This window comes from Triticum urartu, chromosome 2A, assembly GCF_056163025.1.
Source record: "Triticum urartu cultivar PI428250 chromosome 2A, HENAU_Tu73, whole genome shotgun sequence".
In the NCBI taxonomy this organism is placed as follows: domain Eukaryota; kingdom Viridiplantae; phylum Streptophyta; class Magnoliopsida; order Poales; family Poaceae; genus Triticum; species Triticum urartu.
Window position 1 is genome coordinate 415,594,357 of NC_141874.1, and position 9,280 is coordinate 415,603,636.

Here is a 9,280-nt window from a genome sequence, read left to right on the forward strand (position 1 = left end):
GAACTCTATAAAGGGCAAATTCTGGAATAACCTTAGTTATACGTTTCATTTCTTCATAACCCAAGAGCAAACTAAGTTCATTATGATGTGCAAGAGAAATCAAGTCATCACAATTTTTGGACAGGATATGATCATGAAACAATTTGCATTGGGTACTGAAATGCTCACGTTCATTGCAAAGTTCATAGGTACGGCTAATAAAATTTAAATTTTCAGCACAAATATCTAGCCTTTCTTGCAACAATTTAGTTTCTAAATGCTTATGCCTCTTGCAATATCTATCTTCCCTAGTTGGTGTGTACTTGCAAACCCAATGCACTCCACAAAAATTGACATGTTTATAGGAGACATTTTCATCATAACTAGTGCAATCATCATTAGTACTATGGATATGCAACGAGTTCATACTAACAACATTGCAATCATGCTCACCATTCAAAGATTTAGTGCCAAACATTTTATAGACTTCTTCTTCTAGCACTTGAGCACAATTTTCCTTTCCATCATACTCACGAAAGATATTAAAAAGATGAAGCATATGAGGCAAACTCAATTCCATATTTTTTGTAGTTTTCTTTTATAGACTAAACTAGTGATAAAACAAGAAACAAAAAGATTTGATTGCAAGATCTAAAGATATACCTTCAAGCACTAACCTCCCCGGTAACGACGCCAGAAAAGAGCTTGATGTCTACTACACAACCTTCTTCTTGTAGACGTTGTTGGGCCTCCAAGTGTAGAGGTTTGTAGGACAGTAGCAAATTTCCCTCAAGTGGATGACCTAAGGTTTATCAATCCGTAGGAGGCGTAGGATGAATATGATCTCTCTCAAGCAACCCTACAACCAAATAACAAAGATTATCTTGTGTCCCCAACACACCCAATACAATGGTAAATTGTATAGGTGCACTAGTTCGGTGAAGAGATGGAGATACAAGTGCAATATGGATAGTAGATATAAGTTTTTGTAATCTGAAAATATAAAAACAGCAAGGTAACTAATGATAAAAGTGAGAACAAACGGTATTGCAATGCGTTGAAACAAGGCCTAGGGTTCATACTTTCACTAGTGCAAGTTCCCTCAACAATAATAACATAATTGGATCATATAACTATCCCTCAACATGCAACAAAGAGTCACTCCAAAGTCACTAATAGCGGAGAAAAAACGAAGAGATTATGGTAGGGTACGAAACCACCTCAAAGTTATCCTTTCTGATCGATTTGTTCAAAAGTCCGTAGTAAAATAACATGAAGCTATTCTTTCCGTTCAATCTATCATAGAGTTCTTACTAGAATAACACCTTAGGACACAAATCAACCAAAACCCTAATGTCACCTAGATACTCCAATGTCACCTCAAGTATCCGTGGGTATGATTATACGATATGCGTCACACAATCTCAGATTCATCTATTCAACCAACACAAAGAACTTCAAAGAGTGCCTCAACGTTTCTACCGGAGAGTTAAGACGAAAACGTGTGCCAACCCCTATGCATAAGTTCATGGGCGGAACCCGCAAGTTGATCACCAAAACATACATCAAGTGGATCAATAGAATACCCCATTGTCACCACGGGTATCCGACGCAAGGCATACATCAAGTGTTCTCAAATCCTTAAAGACTCAATCCGATAAGATAACTTCAAAGGGAAAACTCAATTCATTACAAGAGAGTAGAGGGAGAGAAACATCATAGGATCCAAATATAATACCAAAGCTCGCGATACATCAAGATCGTATCACCTCAAGAACACGAGAGAGAGAGAGATCAAACACATAGCTACTTGTACATACCCTCAGCCCCGAGGGAGAACTACTCCCTCCTCGTCATGGAGAGCACCGGGATGATGAAGATGGCCACCGAAGAGGGATTCCCCCCTCTAGAAGGGTGCCAGAACGGGTCTAGATTGGTTTTCGGTGGCTACGGAGGCTTCTGGCGGTGGAACTCCCGATCTATTCTGCTCTTCGATGTTTTTAGGGTATATGGGTATATATGGGAGGAAGAAGTACGTCGGTGGACCTCCGGGCTGTCCACGAGGCAGGGGGCGCGCCCAGGGGGTGGACGCGCCCCCACCCTCGTGGGCAGCCCGGGACTCTCCTTGTCCAACTCCGATACTCCGTGGGCTTCTTCTGGTCCAAAAATAAGTTCCGTGAAGTTTCAGGTCAATTGGACTTCGTTTGATTTTCCTTTTCTGCGATACTCTAAAACAAGGAAAAAACAAAAACTGGCACTGGGCTTTGGGTTAATAGGTTAGTCCCAAAAATAATATAATAGTGTATAATAAAGCCCATAAACATCCAAAACAGATAATATAATAGCATGGAACAATCAAAAATTATAGATATGTTGGAGACGTATCAGTGCCTTGTCTTGATTACGATGTCGTCCACATAGGCTTCAACTGTCTTTCTGATTTGTTTCTCCATGCATGTTTGTATCATGCGTTGGTAGGTGGTGCCGACATTCTTGAGCCCGAAGGGCATGGTGTTGAAGCAGAATGGCCCATATGGGGCGATGAATGCTGTTGCAGCTTGGTCGGACTCCTTCATTTTGATTTGATGGTATCCGGAATATGCGTCGAGGAAACAGAGTGAGTCATGTCCTGCAGTAGCATCAATGATTTGATCAATGCGGGGGAGGGGAACGGATCCTTAGGGCAAGCCTTATTGAGGTCTTTAAAATCGACGCACAGGTGCCAGGATTTATCCTTCTTTGGTACCATCACCAGGTTTGCCAGCCAGTCCGGATGTTTTATTTCTCTAATGAATCCGGCCTCGATTAGCTTGGCTAGCTCCTCTCCCATGGCTTGACGTTTCAGTTCAGAAAAGCGCCGCAGTGTTTGTTTGACCGGTTTGTATCCCTTTAATATGTTGAGGCTGTGCTCGGCCAGTTTGCGCGGGATACCTGGCATATCAGAAGGGTGCCAGGCGAATATATCCCAGTTTTCACGAAGAAAATACCTTAGCGCGGCGTCGACCGTTAGGTCTAGTTGTGCCCCAATAAATGCTATCTTTTTGGGGTCCATTGGATGGACCTGGAATTTGATTATTTCTTTCGCTGGCTTGAAGGAGGTGGACTTGGGGCATTTGTCTAAGATCGCATCGTCCCTGTCCACCGTGGAGCGCAGTGCGGTTAATTCTTCGGTCGCAAGGGCTTCAGATAATGCCTCAAGGGCCAGGGATGCGGTTTTATTTTCGGCACGGAGTGCTATGTCCGGATCACTAGCGAGAGTGATTATGCCTTTGGGCCCGGGCATCTTAAGCTTCATGTACCCGTAATGAGGTACAACTTGGAAGCGTGTAAATGCCTCCCGCCCCAAAGGGGCGTGATATCCGCTGTTGAAAGGGGCCACTTGGAAGGTTATTTCTTCAGACTGATAATTCTCCGGTGTGCCGAATACCATGTCGAGCGTTATTTTTCCCGCACACCGCGCCTCCCGACTGGGAATAATTCCTCGAAAGGTCGTGCTGCTTTGCTCAATGTGGGCCCTGTCTATTTCCATTTTGTGCAGTGTATCTTCATAGATGAGGTTTAGTCCGCTGCCGCCGTCCATGAGGACTTTGGTGAGCCGAAAGCCGTCCATGATTAGACTGAGGGCCAAGGCGGCTGGTGCTCGGACTGTCCTTTATTTTGGTTCGTCACCGGCATTAAAAGTTATAGCCGTGTCGTTCCAAGGGTTTATTGCTGCTATTTGACAGACGTCGGCGAGTCCGTGTAGTGCTCTTTTGCGCCTATTGTTTGAGGCGAATGTCTCAAAGACCGTCAGTACTTTGAGGTCGTTGTCCTCTGGGGGGTGTTGTTCTGGGTTATTCTTGGTGAGGATATCCTCGCCGCTCTTGGCCACTTGCCGGAGTATCCAACATGCTCTAAGGCCATGTGTTGGTATGTTATCCGGTGTTCCGTGTATTTTGCATGGCCCATCGAGCCATCCTTCCAGAACGGTTCTGCGCCCCATACTGGACTTATATTTCTTTACTATTGAACCGGGTGTGTTGCAAGGGTGCGCCCTTTTGCCTGAATGAGGGGTTGAGTGGGGACCGATGATTCCCAATGGGCTGCTTGAGTTTTCCAGGTGCTTTCCATTGCGCTGTACTTCTGTACGATAGTTGCCAAGTCAGCAAAGTGTAGGATGCGACGGAGGTTGATGGCGTTGAGGATTCCTTCGTCCCTGTAATTGTTGCGGAACACTGAGATCGCTTCCTGGTCGCGGCAATCTTTAATCTTGTTTTTGACAAGAAGGAATCTGGCCCAGATGTGGTGGATCGTTTCCTGAGACTGTTGTTGTATGCTCGTGAGAGCGCTTGTATTCGGGTGGGTGGGTGGATTTAAATCTAAATCCTGACCCAGTTTTGGATCCGGAGTCTGAAGGTCTTCCGAACTTAACAGATCGGGCTCGGGATATCCATTGATTTTTTAGGCCCGTCGTCCGATTCTATGTTTGGAGGGGAGGATGCATCTCCTCGCAGGTAGGTGTCCGGCTCTTCGAGATCGGAGATCCGGACATAGTCCATTCTTAGTATGGAGGAAGAGTTCTCGACTCGCTCCTCGACTATCGCTACCTGGTGGGTGATTGGTGGAGATTTGATTTCTCTCTAATCGGGTTTAAGCCCACTTCGATCGTAATCTGTAGAGACCCCCAGTGCGGAGATGCAATCTAGGAGCTCGCTGAAGGACGAAAGCTCCGCTGGATCCATCTGCTTGGAGTGTTCAGAGTCGATATGAAGGGGGTTTTCGATGACCCGAGAGGTCATCGTCAACTTAACGACTGAACGGGCGGTCATGGTAAAGCCGCCCAGCTGGAGGGTTTGGCCTGGAGCCATCGTTCCTCCGGTGGTGATATTATCCTTGAGAACAAGGCGAGACATCGATCCGGTCATTGACGTCATAGTGGATCTCTCAATGAAAGCACCAATTTCGGTGTCAAAACCGGTGGATCTTGGGTAGGGGGTCCCGAACTGTGCGTCTATGGTCGATGGTAACAGGAGACAGGGGACACGATGTTTACCCAGGTTTGGGCCCTCTCTATGGAGGTAATACCCTACGTCCTGCTTGATTGATCTTGATGAATATGAGTATTACAAGAGTTGATCTACCACGAGACCCTAATGACTAAACCCTAAAAGTCTAGTCTATCTATGATTATGAGGATTCGGACTATCTACGGACCTAGCCTTCCGGTTTATATAGACATGGGAGGGATCTAGGGTTACACAAGGTCGGTTACAGAGATGGGAATCTACATAGTTGGCCGCCAAGCTTGCCTTCCACGCCAAGGAAAGTCCCATCCGGACACGGGTGCAGTCTTCAGTCTTCATATCTTCACGGCCCATTAGTCTGGCCCATGGCTAACAGGTCGGATGCCCGAGGACCCCTTAGTCTAGGACTCCCTCAGGGACCCTTTCTACGGTTCAGATTTAACCGTTTAGCAACAATAGCACCTAAACTAAAAGTGGTATCACAAAACAAAGCATGGCGCAAAATAACAATATCGGGGGCACTAAGATTTCCATTGTTCCCACGACCAATCAAGCATCTACTAGCAAATATTGCAAAGTAACGTAGAACAGGAAAATGTATGCTAGTAATTCTTGCATCGGAAACTTTCCTCATTTCCCCTACAACAATCATACCAATAAATCCCTCCACATCATTACGATGTGGTTCCTCTATGCTGCCCTCAAAGGGTATATTACGGACCCGGCAAAAATCATATAGTGACATCTCCTTAACCTCATCATATAAATGAAATTCCACTGAAGGTGGTGATTTCTTAGCATGAAAGTAAAAAAATTGCACGAAAATATTAGTGAGGAGGAGATATTGTTCGTGCTGGTCGCGGAGGAAGTTGATGAGGCCCGCATTCTCAGCCAAATAATAAAAATCTTCATAAATCCCAGCTTCTCTCAAGAACTCATCACAAGGCCATTCACACGGCCGAACTTCTGAAGTGCGAGGGAGATTATATTTGGGCTTCTTATTTTCTTCACTTTGCTTATCCTTCGAGCTTCGACTCGAAGAGCCCCTCAACAATCTCTTCATCATTTCCTCTGAAAAATTTCTCAAATTTTTAGTGACTCAAAATAAAAGTAAATCAAACTCAACAAGATTGATAGCAGCTACTCCTACAAGTGCCTAGAGACTATATCATGCATTAAAACTACTTGTGACCACATAAATTTGACATGCAAGCTCAAGAACAGCGTCACCTAAGCAGCAAAAATTTGCAATAGATAAAGCACTAGAACAAAAACAAATTGGACCATTGGAGGAGTCACATACCAAAGAACAATCCCCCAAAGTAGTTTTGTGAATGGAGCTTTGAGCAAGGAGATCGAAAATGGCAACAAGATGAGCTAGACCTCGGGTTTGAGCTAGTGGAAGATTTTTTCTGGAGGAAGAAGAAGTGTGTGGGTGCAAGAATAAGTGGAGGGGCCCACGTGGGGTCCACGAGGCAGGGGGCCGCGCCCCAGGTGGTGGGCGCGCCCTCCACCCTCATGGGCACATGGTGGGTCCCCCTGGTGTGTTCTCAGTGCCAATAATTCTTAAATATTCTAGAAAAAAATCATATTAAATTTTCAGGGCATTTGGAGATATTTTATTTTCGAGGTATTTTTTATTGCAAGGATAATTCAGAAAACATACATAAAATACTATTTTTTCTTTATTTAAACTAAATAACAGAAAGTAAAAGGAGGGTACAGAGAGTTGTGCTTTCTAACTTCATCCATCTCATGCTCGTCAAAAAGAATCCACTAACAAGGTTGATCAAGTCTTCTTAAATAACTCATTCTGAATCGCATGAAACCAGAGAGATTTCGAATAACAATAGGTTACCTCAACGGGGATATGCACGCCCCCAACAATAAGAATATCATATTTATTATTGACTGTAGGAAGAGGAAATTCAAAACCTCCAATAGTAATTGTTGGAATTTTTCCAATAGAATTGATACTGTGGACTTGAGGTTGTTTCCTCGGAAAGTGTACCGTATCCTCATTACCGTTAACATGAAAAGTGACATTGCCTTTGTTGCAATCAATAACAGCCCCTGCAGCATTCAAAAAGGGTCTACCAAGAATAATAGATATACTATCGTCCTCGGGAATATCAAGAATAACAAAGTCCATTAAAATAGTAACGTTTGCAACCACAACAGGCACATCCTCACAAATACCGACATGTATAGCAGTTGATTTATCAGCCATTTGCAAAGATATTTTAGTAGGTGTCAACTTATTCAAATCAAGTCTACGAGAAAAAGAGAGAGGCAGAACACTAACACCGGCTCCAAGATCACATAAAGCAGTTTTAACATAGTTTCTCTTAATGGAGCATGGTATAGTTGGTACTCCTGAATCTCCTAGTTTCTTTGGTATTCCACCTTTAAAAGTGTAATTAGCAAGCATGGTGGAAATTTCAGCTTCCGGTATCTTTCGTTTATTAGAAACAATATCCTTCATGTACTTAGCATAAGGGTTCATTTTAAGCATATCAGTCAAACGCATACGCAAAAAGATAGGTCTAATCATTTCAGCAAAGCGCTCAAAATCCTCATCGTCCTTTTTCTTGGATGGTTTAGGAGGAAAAGGCATGGGTTTCTGAACCCATGGTTCTCTTTCTTTACCATGCTTCCTACCAACGAAGTCTCTCTTATCATAATGTTGATTCTTTGATTGTGGGTTATCAAGATCAACAGCAGGCTCAAACTATACATCATTATTATTACTAGGTTGAGCATCAACATGAACATCATCATTAACATTATTACTAGGTTCATGTTCATTACCAGATTGTGTTTCAGCATCGAAAATAGAAATATCATTGGAATTCTCAGGTGTAAACAGCAGGTTCACTAGAAGCATGCAAAGTCCTATCATTTTTCTTTTTCTTCTTCTTAGAAGAACTATGTGCATCAACATTAGTTCTCTAAGAATCTTTCTCAATTCTCTTAGGCTGGCCCTCAGGATACAAAGGTTCCTGAGTCATTTTACCCCCTCTAGTCATAACTCTAACATCATTATCATTTTTCTTATTATTTAATTCATTGAGCAAATAATTCTGAGCTTTAAGTACTTGTTCTACTTGAGTGGTAACCATAGAAGCATTTTTACTAATAAGTTTAAGTTCACCTTTAACTCTAGACATATAATCACTCAAGTGTTCAATCATATAAGCATTACGTTTCAATTGTCTACCAACATGAGAATTGAAGTCTTCTTGTTTAACCATAAAATTATCAAACTCATCCAAGCATTGGCTGACAGACTTATAACAAGGAATATCACCTTCATCAAATCTATAGAGAGAATTTACCTTTACTACCTGTGCCGGGTTATCAAGCCCATGTATTTCTTCAATAGGTGGTAAATTCTTAACATCTTCGGCTTTAATACATTTTTCTTTCATAGATTTCTTTGCCTCTTGCATATCTTCAGGACCGAGAAATAGAATACCCCTTTTCTTCGGAGTTGGCTTAGGAGTTGGTTCAGGAAGTGTCCAATCATTTTCATTACTCAACATATTATTCAATAGCAATTCATCTTGATCAACAGTTCTTTCCCCGAAAACACAACCAGCACAACTATCCAGGTGGCCTCTGGAAGCATCGGTTAGTCCATTATAAAAGATATCAAGTATTTCATTTTTCTTGAGAGGATGATAACTCAAAGCATTAAGTAACTGGAGAAGCCTCCCCCAAGCTTGCGGGAGACTCTCTTCTTCAATTTGCACAAAATTATATATTTCCCTTAGAGAAGCTTGTTTCTTATGAGCAGGGAAATATTTAGCAGAGAAGTAATAAATCATATCCTGGGGACTATGCACACAACCAGGATCAAGAGAATTAAACCATGTTTTAGCATCACCCTTTAATGAGAACAGAAACAACTTAAGGATAATGTAATAGCGAGTTTTCTCATCATTAGTGGACAGGGTGGCTATATCATTTAATTTAGTAAGATGTGGCTCAACAGTTTCAGATTCATAGCCATAAAAAGGATCAGATTCAACCAAAGTAATTAACTCAAGGTCGATAGAGAAATCATAATCCTTATCGGAAATACAGATAGGTGAAGTAGCAAAAGCAGGGTCATATTTCATTCCAGCATTCAAAGATTTTTCTTTCAGCTTAGCTAACAGTTTCTTAAGATCATATCTATCATTGCAAGCTAAAAAGTCTCTAGCAGTTTCTTCATCCATAACATAACCCTCAGGCACAACAGGCAATTCATATCTAGGGGGAGAATCTTCATCATCACTTTCATCAATATTATC